The sequence below is a fragment of the Poecilia reticulata genome, linkage group LG20, assembly GCF_000633615.1.
Source record: "Poecilia reticulata strain Guanapo linkage group LG20, Guppy_female_1.0+MT, whole genome shotgun sequence".
In the NCBI taxonomy this organism is placed as follows: domain Eukaryota; kingdom Metazoa; phylum Chordata; class Actinopteri; order Cyprinodontiformes; family Poeciliidae; genus Poecilia; species Poecilia reticulata.
Window position 1 is genome coordinate 13,838,316 of NC_024350.1, and position 17,866 is coordinate 13,856,181.

Sequence of the window (17,866 nt, forward strand, 5' to 3'; positions counted from 1 at the left end):
GAGGTTGTACCCCGTCCTGTCACTCACCCAATGACTGCTGGAGATAGGCGTCAGAGACCCAGTAATAATCCATAAGCATGCACAATGATGGATAAAACACAATGACTAAAAATAATGTGGCATGGCACAGGATCTTGTGTACTGGGGAAAGTAATGTTCTTGTTTCAGCCAGACAAAGTGAAAAATCAACTCAGTATACCGTGAAGCATTGTGGTTGAGAAACGCCATGTTTGTCATATTATGGAGTCAGACGGGATACATGAAAATGCTTGAAGAGCATTTATGCTGATTTGTGCGGAGGAGAAAATGGCTCGGAAATCCATGTTTCAACAATCTCAAACGCGTCAGTGTACGAGAAACCTCTTGGTTCCAGACCAACAAAATTAAAGTTTATGGGGTGGCCAGTCCATTCTTCAGCCCTCAGGGCAATTGAAAACTTGCAGTGTAACATCAAAAATGCTCTTTCTGAGGAAAGACCAAAAAATAAATAGATAAATAAATAAAAGAAAATCAGGGGAATTGTAAAATGAGATTATGTAGTAAATTATAAAGTACTAGGAATTTCCACTGGGTTTATAAAATAAAGAGGAAATAATGTGATGACTATCATTGCTATCATCGTCATCTTAGAATGATGTCTTCAAAGGACATCATTTTGGCCACAAAATCCATATTTGAGTAAGTTAACTTATTTATCAGTTTCATGACTGATCCCAATTCCCACTAAAGCATTTTTCAACCTCACACAATGAGGACATGACCTTAGCACTGATTGATTCAGTTCAAACGGGAAACAGACCACTAGGCGGTGCTGTTGCACAAAATTTGGCTCAGAATAGCCCTGCTCGTTTGTTTGGTCAATCGATATTTGTCCAAGACTGTAAATCAAAATAGCAATATATATATAAGTACACGTTTATTGTTAAGAATCGGGAGGCCTTGTAAAGAACATGTTCAATAGAGAACTTTTTGTCGGTTTATAGAACTGTCAACCAAAATTTTAGAACAAGTTAGTTCGGCAACTGTTAATTATTAACAGAAGAAACGCAACATTTCAGTGATATAATTAAAATAAGCACCAACATCAATGCTAAGCGTTTTGGTTTGATGCAGCTCATGCAACGCCAGTTTTACGACGTCGCATAAATGTTAATGATCCTAAAATGTACAACTACTTTGGTGAGCCTGAGTAAAATAGTTGCAATCTTCTTTAAACAATGAGGTTTTTTTATTCTAGAAGAACCACAGTCAAGGGTGGGGGGAGATGTTATACTCAGTATATCCTTGCAACCACAACATCCATCAAAAAACATTGTTGATATTGTACAGTGGTGACTATAAGAAACTGTCGGTGGCTGGCAGATTAAATGTCGTCAGAGTGATGCTGATTAATCAAACAGCAAGTACCGTAATCCTAACAGGTAAAGCGCCTCGGGACTGCACAGGAGCCCCCACCCCCGGCGGTAACTGAGTCGATTTGTGTTCGGAGCCCCGTGATGTGGTTTCGTGTGTGTGTGGGGGAGGATAGCAGCAGCAGCAGCAGCAGCAGCTACCAGCCAGATAAACACTCAGCATTGGTTTGCAGAGCAGGAGTAACATGGCGGCACAGTTAGCCAGCAGAAATGTTGTTTCACTACCGCGAAGGTCAGAGCTGGCTGGGATAAACAGGATTTAACAGTGAGGACTCGGCGGAAAGTTTCAAATCGTAAGTAGCCACACGCCTCTGTGCTTCTGGCAGAGAACAGACGGGTTGTTTTCGTTGTGAAATCCACGATTCGGAGCGAGAGGTCTCCAATCTCGGTCGTGTGTCTGTCTGACAGAGGCTCTCTCTCTCTCGCTTTGGCGTTAGCCTGTTAGCAAGCGCTAGCTTCTTGGCTAGGCTCCCTGCTTGTGGCAGTTGTGTTTTCTGCAGCAAACTAAACTAGACCGTGAGCTCGCAAAAAGATATTTGCATTTTTCATATGCTGTTTTTATTTCATATGTGTCCGGCCAACGGTATATTGTCACCCAACCCGGAATTTTAACGTGCACAACACTTTCATGTGTCATTGTTATTTTGTGCTGAGTTAGCGAGGGACCGTTCCTTCAACACCGGGACGAAGTTCCCCAGTTTAGCAGGGACATGGTTAGCATGCTAGCGGTTGTAGCTGCAGGCTAGTCTCGCTGTTCGGCAGAATATGAGCGAGTGAAGACAGTTCCCATCACCATGTGTTGAAGCGCACATCTATTCTTGCGTTTGTTGTGGTTGAAACGAAGCTTCATTTGCTACTTGCCACGTCAGATAAAGTTGATGAAATTGTTCACGGTGCTTGGGGGACTATTTTCCTTGGCTAAACTGGTGTATATTTTCCTTTTGGCGAGCGTCACAATGCCTCCTCGTTAGTGCTCACTACCACTAAAATAAGCTTTCAACGTGTGCGTGGGAAACTTAACATTTTGTGCCTATGGATATTGTTTAAGAACTTATCCCCTCTCAAAACCTATCTAAAACTTTATCTTTACTTTGTTTGATGTATTTCTTAGTATTCATGTTCATTAATGTTCTTCATCAAACCTTTCAGGCCTTAGCAGAACAACTATTTATACTGAGATTACGTGACATAGACGTCTATTTATTAATACGATGACTCTTGAAGGCAATTGGTTCCTTGGATGTTATTTAAGTACATTAGAGTAAATTGAGGTTGGATACAAACACAAGCCACACTTTTAAGATTTCTGTCTAAAAGGGGAAATCACTTGCACAGAGCTGCTGCATTCATTTATGATTGCATTACACACTGCTGGACTCTCTCTTTTTTTTAATCTTAAATCTTTGGTTGCAATGGATTTTATTTAGGGGTATTAAAATAAATAGTCCTAAAGACAAATGCAAGGAGTAGGACGGCAAGGGCTGTTAACAAAAATGAAGGGAGAAAGGTCTGAACTTTTACAGTGGGAATAATTTATACAGCGACAGTGCTCCCAGGTGACCTGGATCATCATCAGGTCAGTAATTGAACAGCAAAGGAACGTGCACACATTTCAATCTCCTTAGGTATTATGTGTCAGCCACCAATAAAAAAAAGAATAAAATGACATGCTTTATCTGGATTGTAAAAAAAAAAAACAACCAAAAAACATTACCTTTACATCATAAATCAGTGATATAGAAAGAAAACATGACACAGTAGCAGAGCAGTCAGCTGATGGAAAGGTATTATATGTATTAATGTATCCGGTGTCAAACTGAATGCACAAAAATGTTGCGAGCTGGGTTTCACTTTAACTTCACTTTACAACTTTGAACACTGTAGATTTGTGTGACCGCATAAAATCTCAATAAAGTATTTCAGTTTGTGGTTGTAATGTGACAAAATGTGATAAAGTTCAAGGAGTGTGAATGCGTTTACTAGGCATTGTAAATGAAGTTATCTGGTATATAACCTGCTGTAAAAGTGCTGCTAGTTTTGTCTAAACTTTTTTTTTTTTTTATTATGACTGAAATAAGAGATAAAACAAATACAAGACATGATAAAAATTTGGTCAACATTTTTTACATTGAATGAATATTACCCTGATCAGTCCAATACTTATGTTTGGTTAAACTAATACAAATAATTCTTGCTATCATCTGTTTTTGCAGTGTTGCTTCCCCCCCCCCCTCCCCCCTTCTCTTCCCAATAAATGAAACTTGCCCATGTTTTGCTTTTGTTCAAAGCCTTAAGATGACTCAGTCGGATAAATTTGCCTTACCTTGCATGCTGTGTTTCTAATTACCACGCACGCTGCACTATCAATGCTGATATGTTACACTGAGCAGCTCCACTTGGACCCACGAGTGAATAGGACTGAGGGATGCTTTCTCAAAATGTAAGCCTTTAATGCAGCGTGGGGGGATGCTGCTTTGGAGGTTTCACTTGTGTGTTGCGTTGTTGTGCCTGTGTTTCGAGTGCAGTGCTCTCCTTCTAAAGGGGCCCTTCTGCTTGACTGGCTCAGAACTATACAGGCAGACAGCTTGTGTCATTTCAATGAGTGTCGGCACTTCTCTGGAGGAACGCCTCCCGTGGAACCAGTTGAGCAGCCTGTGTTGCATCACTCTGCCCACCTGACGGTGTGTCGTAGCTGTCACATCGCCTATGCGAGATCTTGCGTGACGGTGTTGTCCTGCCGCGGTTTGACTTCAGCTAGTTTGTGTGTGAGAATCGGATGTGATGGATTTCAGGCACGTCTGCCAGAAGTCGTAGCAAAGGACAAGTTTCGTGAAGTTTAGGAGAAACACGTTTGGCACAAAGGTTTGCGTTTCACATTCGGCGCACCTTGGCCTCAGTCAAGGCACATAAATTGATTTACTGCCTGGCAGGAAGGTGAACCAGAGACTGTGTGTTTTGACATAGTTATTAAAATTGATGTCTGAAATGATATTAAATCGATTCAGCTGTGGGGGAAAAATAGTATGTTATGCTTTTCACGTGCTGTGATCTGCCAGTATCTCAGCATTTTGGTTTGAAAAGAATATCCACAAGTTGTCGGTGCCAAATGAGCGAAGGTTGAAAAAAAAAACTGATGATCCAGACCCCCCCAACTGATTTGATATTACAAACTTATACTCTTATTTATACTCTTATTTTTTATTTTTTTTTGCAAGACATTCTTTACATTTAGCGGTAAATTTTGTTTTTATCAACCAAAGTGTTCACTTCCATTTTCCTATAGGACAGCCATTAAGCTGTGGGTGTTCTCAAGCAAGTTCGCATCAAAATAAACAGGGTTTCCTGCTGTATGCGATGCTGTTCGTGAAGACATGTGTGACTATGAATTAACAAAAGTTTGGCACATGTAGAAGAAGGAATATTTGAACTTTTTGCTTTCATAATTCTTCTGAAAGACGCAGTGATGGTCCATTTTCAGTTTTCTGGGAGATGCCGCCAGGTTTTTATTTAAAATGTCTTGGTGTTTCATCGCACGCCCCTTTCTCTTCCTTTAGAAGGGAACAGGGGCCCACAGCATCATAGGTGCGATACCGTAGCATACCATACTTGGGTTTTGTTTTACACCACACTCACACTCGGTGTTTGTCGGCAGAAACTCAATCTTCGTCTTGTCGGACCGAATCACAAGGTTACAGTTAAAGCCGACACACTGTACATGTTTGTTTCTTATGGAAGGACAGACAATGTTTTTCTTTCCCGACATTCCACACAATCAGCTAACATGTAATATCTTTTGTGAATAGTTGGCAAACCCAAGATGCCACTCTTCTGCTTCAGTTCTCTAAAAAATTATTTTTGGAGATGTTTTTTTTTTTTTTTTACCATCCCTACCGTCTTCTAGTCTTGTTATTTTCAGCTTTCTAAAAAAAATAAAAAAGATTTGGATATAGGTACATTTATTTGGATAGAATTTTTTTTTGCAGCCATTTCCTGATTTGTTTGCGAAGATCGACATGTCTAACTTTAATGACAAGTCCTGTTGTGGTTCCCGTTTTCATACGTTGCTAAGAGAAACACAGTGTCATATATATCTATCCCTCAGGAAACCAGGAAGTACTAGGTTCCTAGACAGTCTAATAATTGTAAAGTATTAACAATATTTAAATCGGATTTCTTTTTTTTCTTTTTTTTTAAGGGTTTGTTTGGCATGCCAACAAATGACATTTTGTTTTTTCTCCACTCACTTAACAAATGTACTTTGTACTAGAATTGAAGCTGAATTTTGAAATTATTATTTTTTACACATTCTTACCAGGTGTGATGAATGTGCAGCCAGGTGACCAAGAAGAACAAAGTTTTTTTGGTGGGCATTTATCTCAAACGACTTGAAGTTTACGGAAGCAAAAGTCAGTCTCGGTAAAGCTTTTTGCTTGCAAAATATTCCCCTAATCTTACTTGATGCCCATTTATGTGTATGTGAAATACGGGTATTAGAGAAAAAGCTTATGACATCTGTGACACCTCCCGACTGCTCAGAAAGAATGCGGTCCTGTTCGCATTCAAGTCCACATTCCTCCAGTTTCGAGCACAGCTGAATGTCCGAGCTTTTTTCAAATTCAAAGTGCAGGGAGAATCGCCTAAATAATAATGTGAAGGGGGGAGGAAAACAAAAACGGAATATCCTTTTTCAGCGAAGAATGTTAGTGGGGTGATGACGCAATCCACGCAAGCACTTGTGCAAATATTTGGATGTTTACACAAGGAAAACTGGCTGGAAGTTTTCTCACACTAACTTGGCACATGAGTGTTTCCTCAGTTATTCTCTGACAGGGCAAATTGCTGCAGTTATAGCAGTAGGTTTGTAATATTTTAATCCCATCAAGTCACACATGATTTAAATGTTGCTTTCTTAATTCTTAACATGTTTTCCCACCCTGGGTTTTAAATTGATTCACAGCAGCATCCATGTTCTTTAAGTTTGTTTTGCTTCGTACTATGTTTTGTTAATAATTTTAATAAATGAAGCAGCATTTTCTTCTTCTTCTTCTTCTTAGTACTTGGCCAACAAACTTGTGGCCATGTGTGCAATGACTTGCTCTATGATAGGCTGCATTGTTGCACCACCTGAGCGATACAGCCGGCTAATCGTTTGACCCTTGCTCCGATTCAGACGCCGCTGTTTCGTTTGTCTCATACTGTTGCACAACTCTAATAGTGCAGTACACACACATCAACGGGTAGCAAGGAGGGCATGTTGGAGAGCAAAACTCTGGTGGCACTGTCACCTTCTCTGGCATCCATCTGCATGGTGAAAACTTGTGATTCTGCAACACCAAGGTGTATACCTTGATACTAGTAGTAACCTGTCCTTGGCTACTTTACTACAACTGTTTAAAATAATGTTCATCAAGTTTCCTTTAATGTTGTGCTTTAGCATTATGGTTTATGTCATCGTTCATATGAGTTTTACTTTTCGATTGCGTGGTTTTGTGAGCTATGACGGTTTCCTGAATTTTCTTGACCAAAGCTGAGAAATATGGAAGAAGACACCCAGAAGTTACAGAAAAGTGATGGGCGCTACGTTTATTACGCTGGACTTCGGTGTCGGGGTATAACGGAAAAGCAACGGTTGTCAAAGTCTTCAGCTCACAAATTTGAGTCCATAAAGTGAAGATTTAGAGGGTATTCAATCTAGCTAGGAGAAAAGCATGAACATACCCCAGAGATCTAAAAATCTGCCAAAATTACCGATAGATTTAGCAACACTATTTTTTTTTAATTCACCACAGAGATAAATAACTGTTTGTACCTAACAATGTTCAGGAATTGCATCAGCATTCAGTTTAGATGCTTAAAATTTTGATTCAGTTCTGACCAGCATTGAAACGCTGATGGCTACTGGTGATTTTCATCATGATCTTCCTAACAACGTGCCAACATGGCCCTCTTTACGTTGGTGCAATAGTTGTGCAAGCCTCACTTTTCTTCACATAATCAATTAATGTTTATCTCATGGAAGTTTAGTAGTACAACGGCCATTTCTGCCTGCAGTTTTTCTGTCATTGCACGGCACTAGAAAGTTAAACTATTACTACTCGTGTTGCCTGCAAGGGGCATTAAAATACTGCAGCTTTAATACTTTGGTTAATTTAGATCAGACACAGAGAAAAATGGGTCATAGCTGGAGCTTATTACCGTTATATTTCCAGCTGTACCATTACAGATGCTACCCTAAGTTATTGTGATATTTGAGGAAACAATACAACTCTTGTAAATTGTATTGCCTTTATTTGGGAAGTTATATATTTTCATATTCTGATAACCTAAATAGAATAGGAATTCCTTTATTGGCCCACAGTGAAGAAATTCTTGCGCTTCAGCAGCAAAGTGATAGACAATCAAAGCAAGTTGGTTCACACAAAGGCAGAATATACAGTGTATATATAAAAACTGAGTTAAAAAAAATACTGTAAGGAGCAAAGTTTCAACTTGAATACTGTGCAGTTACTAGAAATGATGCGCTCTGGTCCAAAGGAATGTGCAGCTGAGCAGGTCAATCAAAGAAAAATGTTCAAAATGTGAAGGGATGGTTATAAAGTTGAACAGCTGCTTGGAGGAAGGATCTATGATAGCTCTCCTTTGTACACCGAAGATGCAGCAGTCTGTATCTGAAGGAGTAACGGTTCAGTAACTGCTTGATCATGGGTTGGGAGAGATTGTCCATCAGTGATGTTATTTTAGCCAGAGTTCTTCTGTCTCCCCCCCACCTGCACTAGGTCTATTAAGCAACCCAGAACAGAGCTGGCCTTCCTGATGAGCTCATCTATCTGCTTCCTTTCAGCTGTAGATAAACTGCTGCTCCAACAGACAACCCCATAAAAGATGGCTGATGCCACCACAGAGTCAACGGAGGTCTTTAGGAATGCCCCCCTGCACACCAAAAGACTAAACATTTATTTGGTTTGCAATTGCAGCTCAAGTTTCCCTTTTGGTTTTCTTTTTTGACGACATCATTGATTTTAGAACTCAACATGTCTCTAATTTCGGACTTGGTTTGAAAGTCAGCAATGCGTATGTGAAACTGAGAAATCCTCCAGGCCTCTGGGCAAATCTAAGTATTGTTAAATGTTGGACTTGTGGGCATAAACGGAACTTTCAGATTGTTAAAGATAGGTAAACGGCATGCCCACTGAAATGACATCATTAGTGACTCAGAAATCTCATGTTTGACCAGTGAACTAAGTTACACCCACACTCTTTTGCCGACACATTTTGATTCATGAGAAGAGCACCGGAGAACTGCAACCGTCTCTGGTGCTGATGTCTGTACGGTCAGTTTTGAACACCATGTTATGCCAGACAGCCCCCTCTAAAGTTTTCTCCTGTACTCTGGKTTTTTTTTTTTTTTTTTTTTWAAAAAAAAAAAAAAAAACCTGACATGAATCTGGACGTTCATGAACTAAATGCAAAAGGATTGCGTTTTTACTTCATACTCTGGCCAGACTACTTTCACATTTAAAGTTGACACGTTGGCTGTACTCTGTTAAAAGAACAAGTCTGCAAGAAAACACATGCTTTCTATTCCAGCATGGAGACAACAGGCCAGCCTGTGTTGTGCTATCTGCCCATCACAGGCTCTATAAGGTCCTCTCTGTGTTCTTGACATGATGCACCTTCTCCCCATGTTATCTGCTGTCTTTGTCTCGCCGGGCATCTCACCCCTGCTTCCTCTGCGTTTGGGTCGTCATGGAAACAGGCGTGTGACAGGTCTTGGGTGGGCGTGAGGGATGAGCTGTGGGGTAATGGCCAGGTTTTTTCACAGCGCAGCGGCGGAGAGGGGATGGCGAAACGGCACAGAGAAGAGACCTCTTAAAGTAAGGCAGCGCTTGCTGATGGAAAGCCGAGAGCCGCTTCGACGTGGAAGGGAAGAAGTGGGGATTATTAACTCTGTCTCTGCTTCAACAGCTGTTCTCGTTGCGTTATTAGCCAGGCTTCAAATCAGGTCCCTTATCTGTCTGTGCCAGAATATGACAGGACTGTCTGAACATCAACCTGCGGAAGATTTTTATCTACCTTGGCTAGTTTCTCTTGGTTTTTTCCCCCTCCAACTCGGTTGCATTATCATCAAAAAGTGAAGCAATTTTCAGAATATTGCAACATTTCCAAGTTAAGGCTCATATTAATAGTCAAGCAAAAGGAAGAAATGTTAATTGGCTCCTTGGTAAATTGTTCTGCTTTGTCTAGAAATGAAAAGGAAAAGTAATCACCCCTTTCTGCCAATCAAAAGCTCTTTTCTCATCAGCACCTCTGAACATCCCTATGAACTAAACGCATTGAGTCATTAGCAGCTGCTTATCCTTTAACTAGGGCTTCGACTGAAAGCATTAATTAATAATAAAAAAAAACAAGGTGTTTAATCTGCACTGCCGAGTGTAAATGCACATCTGAACAAATCTCAGACCTCCTACTGCAAGTGAACACAGCACTAAATGATCAAGTTAAATGGCGCACGCCCCCTCCCCAGTGTTTGGTAGGTGGCTGTGAGCACTGTGAAGTGATGAGAGCAGCACCGTTTAATGATGATGATGTATGATTAAACAGCACTAGATAACACAAGTGTTAATAAAGCAGAAGTGACGAGGAGCGTTATCCTAGAATAAACTTCAACGGTGACTATTACTAAACATTTCTAACACTTAAAAAAAAATAACAAAAAAAACCAGTGAATATATGTGGTGAGAAAATGAGACATCCCAGCAAGGTGAGAGGACAAACAGCTGAAGAAGTAATCACAGGCTGTCGGTGTCACCGTGCCAATATGTTCCTAATCCAGACTGTATTTTTTTTTCCCTCCTTACTGTATTTCTGCCTTTTTTGATTTCTATAGCCTTCAGACTGAGCTTTTATGTTCTTTTCAATTGTTTCTTTAACTAGCTGAGTGAAGAGTATCTTTTTGAAACCACCCAGTTGACAAGGAGGAAGAAGGAAAAGTACAAAACTAAAAAGCTCTACAAATATTAATTTCTTCTACTAGCACAAGAAGCTGCTCTGCCAACTCAATTGCTATAGCAGCTTTAAACGGAAATAACGATTGGCAGATCAGGATTTTATGCAGTGATAAACAAGACAGAATGCATGGACATGTGGAACTGAAATATAAATAATCATTCACATTAAGTTTAAAGCTTCTCTGCAATTCAGTCAAATCTATAAACTGTTATGTCAAGCTGCACAATCATGCAGAACACCTCGTCATAAAAGGATATTTAAATTTCTCAGCAATGGTATTTTTTAAATTTTTTTAAAGAAATGAATTTTTTAGTCATTCCCCAACCACAATGGTGAGGAAGGTTTTTGTCGTCCATGAAGTGTCAAGAATTTTTTTAATTTTATTTATTTTTATCAAAACATTGAAAGAAATAAGAAAATTAGCTGAGTTTCTAGCTAGTTTCAGTAAAAAATGCAAAAACAGGCTGTGTTGCACAATTAGTTGGGGGAAACTTCCTTCCTCCATCTATAAACCAATGAGGAATAACCACATCAGGCAAAGGGATGGTGCACAAATGGTTTGGCCATAATTTGCAATCAGGTAGTACGATGATGCCCTTGCAGCTATTGGTCCTACTCTCTCACAGCCTTTAAAACCACGACTGACGTACTTTGGTGCACATTGACATCATATGTGAATGTACAGTTTCATAATGGGACAAGATGATCTGCTTCCGAGGCACCTCTCATAGCAGCTAAGGTGCTTTTGCAGCCAAATTAGCTTAGGGCTATGTAGGAATACGATAATAACCTCCTGGGTGTACCTTGATTAAAAAAGTAAATGAAAGATGGAATGGCAGAGTAAAAAGAAACTCTTTTTGTTTTTGTGAATTGCTCAAAATTCACATTTTAAGCCAATGGTTGCGCTTTGCCAGGGCCTTGGAAAAGAGCTCTGCATGTAAATTTGTGTTCCTGCTCTGTGATGCAAGAGACTGATTAGGTTGTACATAAGATGAATGTTTCAAGTCACTACTGCTAAAAGTTGCTGTGCAAGCTATTGAGTATTCCGTTTCACAAACTGCCTTTGCCCTTTGGTTTTGTTCTTTGCTCAGAAGTTGGCGTAACGTGTAAACTTGTGAATATCTGCTGGGCTCGGGATTTAGCAGGATCCCAAACCCACATGTTAACAGTTTGTTGCAAATAGTTAAAATGTGCTGCTTTATGCGCAAAATTTCAGTCACACCAAGTCCCCTTTGCAATTGCAGTGCTTTCTACTTGTACATTTGCTGATTCGGCTTCAAGTTAGGAACTTGCGTTTCTGAGTGTTATCAAAAAAAAAAAATCTTTAATTCCAGTATTAGTGACTTGTCTTCCGAAGAACTTAGACACCTTTGAACTTTTTTTCTTATTTATTTTTTGCTTAGATTTTATTTGATATTTAACACAGTGCATCATAAATCTTGCTATGAAACATGGTGATGTTAACATCATTGTGATTTTTATTTTCCCAGGATGAAAAGAGGAGCTGGACTGAGTTGAATACATCACAGTATGAACATCTTGATTTTCTGTCCTTGCACACCAAGTTCAGTTTGGAATCCCCTTTTACACACCGATACATCAGGAAGACATGAAATTGCATTACTATTTCTTAATAGTAATGCAATATTAGTCACATAGTCAGCCATACCAATATGAGCATTGGTAAATCATTCATGAATAAGTCATACAAGAGTGTCGCAAACACACGGTGATGTTTGCAACGCTCTTTTGGAGTATGCCATTGAAAGTATTTCCAACAAGCCAGTTATATTCTAGGCGTGCAAATTATTCATCCATGTAGATCCGTTGGCGTTGCGATCTGATATATTGAGCAGTTCTGATAAAACTTACAGAACATGACATTAAACTATAATTAGTACGTCAGACCTACACAGAGACTCAACCTGGGCTCCAGGAATCTTGAGACAAGCGACCGTGCTCCTCCACTTATGTAGGTCAGCCGTGGCAAAGTGCATATTGATCTCCACAGCCAGATGATAGTGTTGTCTACTTCTCATCGCTATGAAGGAGCCCCTCAGTCAGTTTGGCTTGAGCGGAGGAGACAGCAGAGATCACATGACCGTGTAGCAGTGCTTTCGCAGCTGTTTTCCCTTATGTTGCGAGCTTTGAGCGCTGCGGAGCGGTACAGTACAGTAGAGCAAATATATTGAAATGTGGTAGATTTTCATTCTATTACAGCTGGAGTTTAATCTTTCACTGCTGCGATGAGACAAAAGGTTTAAATTCTGCATACGCTGTTAATATCAGTGTGATCTGCATATGAGAAGATGCTTTTAATTAACGTTTGTCAGCATGGGGTTGTCAGTGGAGATTCTGTCATCTTAATTTGTTAGGGTGAGCACCCTCCCTCCCCCCTTCATCCCTCGATTCATCCTTTCAAATGCAATGAATCCATGGCACTGGGTGTTAGCATGTGCTTGGCACCATTCCCACTGCCCAGGGTGGAATCCTTGGCACTCGAGGAGGCAGCGAAAACTTGGATTGAGGAAGCCGCCTGCTGGAGTTTGACTGGGTGGTCCGAAAGTATGCAGCAACACGCCACCCTTTAAAATAAAACCAACCTGTACAGAAACCTCTAAAGCGATGGGGCAAACTGCGATTTGAACCAGCAGTGCGGGTTGGACCGCTGTAGCATGGAGTGACATGTGTAAAGCAGCAGCTTTTCTCAATTGCTTTTCTCAAAGTCAGAGGAATGAGGGCATTCAGATCCACCTTTTTCGTTTCTGAACACGTTGTGAGGGTCGAACTCTGACCCAGTGTAGATCAGTCCCCTCGACCCCCACCATCAGAGCAGAGAACCCCGCTTTCTCTCTCCTCCTCGTCCTTTCATTCTGATGACTCAGTTTTCATCTGTCAACTGTATAGCATCTATTTTTTGCTGTTTGGAAGGGGAAGTGATTATCCTTATGCAACCTGTTTACTCCTCCGTACAGTATGGTTAACCCGCATTTTATTAGGTTTATATTTAATGTAAATTGTTCACGAAGCACTGTGCTTCTGTTTGTCTTTCCCTTCTTTGTTTACATCAACCCTAATGAGCCTCATATTGATGCCTCATTAACTCCTGCATGCAATGACTGAATTCACTTAATGTATTTTTAAATTTTTTTTTTTTTTTTATAAATGCATTGATTAGACATTTCCTGGCTGTTATCAGTTTGACATTTTCTGTGGCTTCTGATTAGCTGATTTCTGGTTTTGACGTGGTTCAGTTTTTTTCTAAGTAGTTAAACGCAAAAGGAAAAAAACAAAATATTTGCTTCTGGCTCAGGGCACTCAATGTTTGAGGCATTTAATTAATTAGAAAAAACAGATTTTTTTATTTTAATTTTATTTTTTTGGTATTTAACCAGTATTTATCCAATCACTCGTTAGAATCAACCAAAGAAAAATGTCCAATCTCTGGCCAATGCATTTCTAACTTTATATTTCAACTGACACTACAACAGTACATCTCCTGTCAGTTCGATAATATGGGAAAGAATGGAATGGAATCTTTTAGCCAGCTGACTGGCTGTGCACAGCAATAGGACAGAATCGCATTACTTCTCTGTGACTCCAGCACTTTCTCTTGATGGACTTCACACTGCAGGAATGGCATAAAAGCAAGTTTAAAAGGTTGTTACGCCTTGACGACGGTGACAATGCCTAATAGTGTTGCTGCACCTCAGGATCTGCTCACCACCTTTGTAAACTTTTATGTTCAGTACTTAAGGTGACGTTTGTTCTACCTAGTCCATCCTTTCAATATTTGAAATTAAAAGGAAAGTCTCGTGAAATTTTGCTAAATCTTACACGACAGAATTCCTCGACCCGGCTGTTGCTAAGGAGGGCGCTTCACCCGACGTCTTCCTCTGTCTCGTCCAATTACATGTTCCGCCGTCAGAGCAGCAGCACTCTTAATCAGGTAATGCCGGGTTTTACAGTCATCCCCCCTTAAACGTGCTCCAGGGATCATCACATTGCTCAGACCGCAGCTCGGTAGAGGGAGAAAACGATTGTACGCTTCCTGTCGTCACGTTTCTGAAAATTCAAATTGATCCATTGTTAAGTGAGTAATTTATGCCTGTCGGCGTCCTCGGCTGATTAAAATGACACGGTTATGTCATCCCATTCCCCTGAACCCACCCAAATACACACACACACACTAACATGACACCTTTCTTGTTTAGTTTCACTTTCACCACATGCCCTCGGACCCGATGGGAACTCATTCCTTGCAAACTGATTAGTTAGTGGACACGTCCCCCTTTTCCCAAGCACATGCAAGATACCCGACATGCAGGGCCAGCCATTCTTAAAATACGTCTCCGTTTAATTTTGCTCACTTTCCCTCCTATTGTCACCGCTGTCTCAACCTCCTACACATTTACCTTTCGCTGTGACTCATCCTTTACAACTCATCGTATCAGTCCCATTATTACGCCTAAGCATTTGTTTTTACTGTCGCCGGGATCAGATAAGAGAGCTAGCTTGTTGCTACTTAAGCCGAACTTGTAGAAGCTACTGCATCAGCTGTCTGAATGTTATTTAATAGGCTCTCTTTGTTTCTTGTTCTCCTGCTCGCCAGCCTCACCTTTGTGAATTTAAGTAAACACTTCCAGATTTTTTTTTTTAAAGACTCCGTCGTTGTGAAATAAAAAAATTGCGTTCCAAGATAAGTGTTTTATTGTGCCACATTTCAAGTTGGTAAAGCAGAGGAAGTTAACCTAGATTACGTGTCTGAGAGCGATAAAGTGACAGATAAACTTGAAAGGTAAAGCACCTCGTGCCAATGTTAACACGAAAGTGTGCCTTTTTAGCAGCTTTGATCCTGCAATACACAAATACGCTCAGAACATCCAGTAATACACACACACACATTAGCATGCTGCACGTTTCATCAGATGCACAGCTCTGGTGAAGCTCTGACTCGCTAGCTCTGATTAGTGAGTCGGAATATTTTGCTGATATTTTAAAGCTGAAAATATCAGCGTGCTGAAAAATATCTTTTTCGATTTAGGATTGATTTGAGTTTTAAGCTTTGCTCATAATCAAACACTGGAATCCCAAAGTTTTTAAAATGCCAAATTCTAAAACAGATTTCACTTAGGAAATATGAGTAGCATGTTGGTTGGTTGACAGATTGGATTAGATTCAATTACATTCAAGCATGCCTTTTTTCCCAAAGGGAAATGAAGTTGTAACTCGTATAATCTAATTCTTTTCCAGAGTCATTGTAGATGCTGATGGCAGGAAAAAATTGCCAATAGCAGTCTGTGTTATAGCAGTTGTAACAAAACCTCTGACTGAAGACTTTAGTTGTACAGTAATCTCATGAAGAGGCTGTCCGTAACGTTGTTTTTTATGAAGACTCCTCCTTTTGGCAACTCTCTCCAGATCGTCAACAGTAGTCTCAAAATAGAACCAGTTTTTCTCTATCAGCTTGTTGAACCGTTTTTAGTCCCTGACTCAGACGCTCCTACTCCAACAGCATCTTGCTGCAAACATCGAAGGACTTTAGCTTCGTCAAAAAGTACAGTCTGTTTTGTCCAGTCTCGTAGACGGCTATATTGCTGCCTGCTGAGTCCAGTCTGTGTTCCACGTGAACACGCTGGTTAATATTCTCCTTTCTCTCACCCTTTGCTTCTCCTCCCATTACAGAAATATGGTCTCCGTTTCTCCTGAAATCTTCATTGATCTCGCTTGTTTTGTTCACATTCAAGATAAGATGATTGTTCCTACACTGACACAAACGGCGCACCAGCTATCTGTAACTCAGCTTCTTGTCAATCTCAGTCATCTGCGTATTTCTGCAGATGACAGCACTCTGACTTCTACTGGAAGTCTAAGGTGTACCGAGTGAAAAGGAACGGTAGGAGTACGGTCCCTTGTGGCGCTCCTCCGCTGCTGACCACCTGGAGTAAATCTACGAATCAGATGCTAAGTTTAGTTTGTTACGCTATTTGTAAAGTGTTAATAATAATCATGATAATGCCTTACTCTCTGTAAAATTAGTACGCCTGTCTCCCCCTCTTTAATAACCTCTCAACACGCCGAGTGTCTTCTTAAAATCGATTTGGAGAAATCCTGCGAGAAGTGTAGTTTGTTTCCATTTTGCACGATCTAATGCTGCCAGATCTTGTTGCACACCTGCTCAACAGCCAATAAAAGCGGTACTCTTTCATGATTGGACCAACACCAAAGATAAAAGGAGAACACATCCTGTCCCACTCATTTTCTTGAGTCTTTCTTTCTGGTTCAAACTGAAACTGGGCAACAAAACAGCTGGGTAGAGGTGCAGCGTTGAGCTTGTGCTTCTGATCTTTACGGCTAACCTCTCCTTAGAGAAATCCAGTTCGATTACATTCCTCTGAAGTGTGTGTGTGTGTGTGTGTGTGTGTGTGTGTGTGTGTAGAGCAGATGTTTTCTGGCTACTTTTAAAGGCAGGTTGAGCTGAAATGCCCTGCAGCAGAAAACCGAGATGTGTATAAAGTTTCAGAAAAGTTAAAATTTCTGTCGCATTTATCTGCAGATTCCTAGTCCTCTGCTTGAGCCTCTTGCTCGTGTCTTCTCGTTCTGCCGTCTTCCGGACATTTTGGGCTGTAACTTTTGGACAGTGGGTGTGTTGTCACCGGCCTATGACAGCTCGTGGGTGTGACGACTATAAAAATGTAGTGATCACTGCAAATCCCCGTCCCCTCCCTGCGCTCTCTGCTGTCTGTTTACACGTCTCTGCTGTGCACACACACATACACACGCAGGCCTTCCCTCAGCAGAACAGGGGAATAAAAAAAAAAAAAAAAATCTGCTGATTCTGCAGCGGCTCGGGTGCAGAGGTGTGGACGTGGTTATCGGCGCTTCACAATTTAACCCAGATGAAATTGTCTGGAAGTCTTTATCTGATTTCCTTTTTTGTGCTGTACTTGGCTGCAGTGTACCTGCTGCGAGTCAACAAATGCTGCTTGTTTCTCTTCAGCTTTAGGCTAATGCCAGCTCTATTTTTGGTAACGCATACGCGTTTGACTGCAGTTTATCTCACCTTCCCTGATGGAGCAAACTTTATTGATTGTAGTCAAGGAAGCTGATGTCAGTGAAACCTTCTTTTTAGGATTAGAACTTAATGCCAATTACTTTCATTAGAGTAGACATCAGTCTTGATTCTTATGTCATTGACAGCCATTAGTGGGCCATTTAAAAGGCACTGGAAGAGAGCTGTATTGTGATTAGCCCCTCGGTGACCTGGCCAATATGGTCATCTTCTGTCCTGTTTTATGGGAGCCTGATTTACTGATACAGCAACTCTTAGCTTAGCTTAGGTTTGGTTGGGTTGGTTTAAGAGCATTTTATGCAAAAAGAGTCCATAACTGGAAGAATGAGACGTTTGAATGAGACGCACTAATTGATAACTACTGTGATTAACA

At 40.6% G+C, this 17,866-nt stretch overlaps 1 protein-coding gene across 6 annotated transcripts in view; it reads left to right on the plus strand.

Moving 5' to 3' along the window:
• Positions 1-1,402: 1,402 nt before the first annotated feature.
• ncoa2 (nuclear receptor coactivator 2) overlaps positions 1,403-17,866 on the plus strand; it is a 74,156-nt gene continuing 57,692 nt past the window's right edge. For 4 of the 6 annotated variants that reach the window (XM_017301950.1, XM_008396349.2, XM_017301952.1 and 1 more), the window contains exon 1: positions 1,403-1,705. The gene's annotated coding sequence lies outside the window, so the exon portion shown is untranslated. The remainder of the gene's footprint in view (positions 1,706-17,866) is intronic. The other 2 variants (XM_008396353.2, XM_008396354.2) reach the window with 1 other exon arrangement.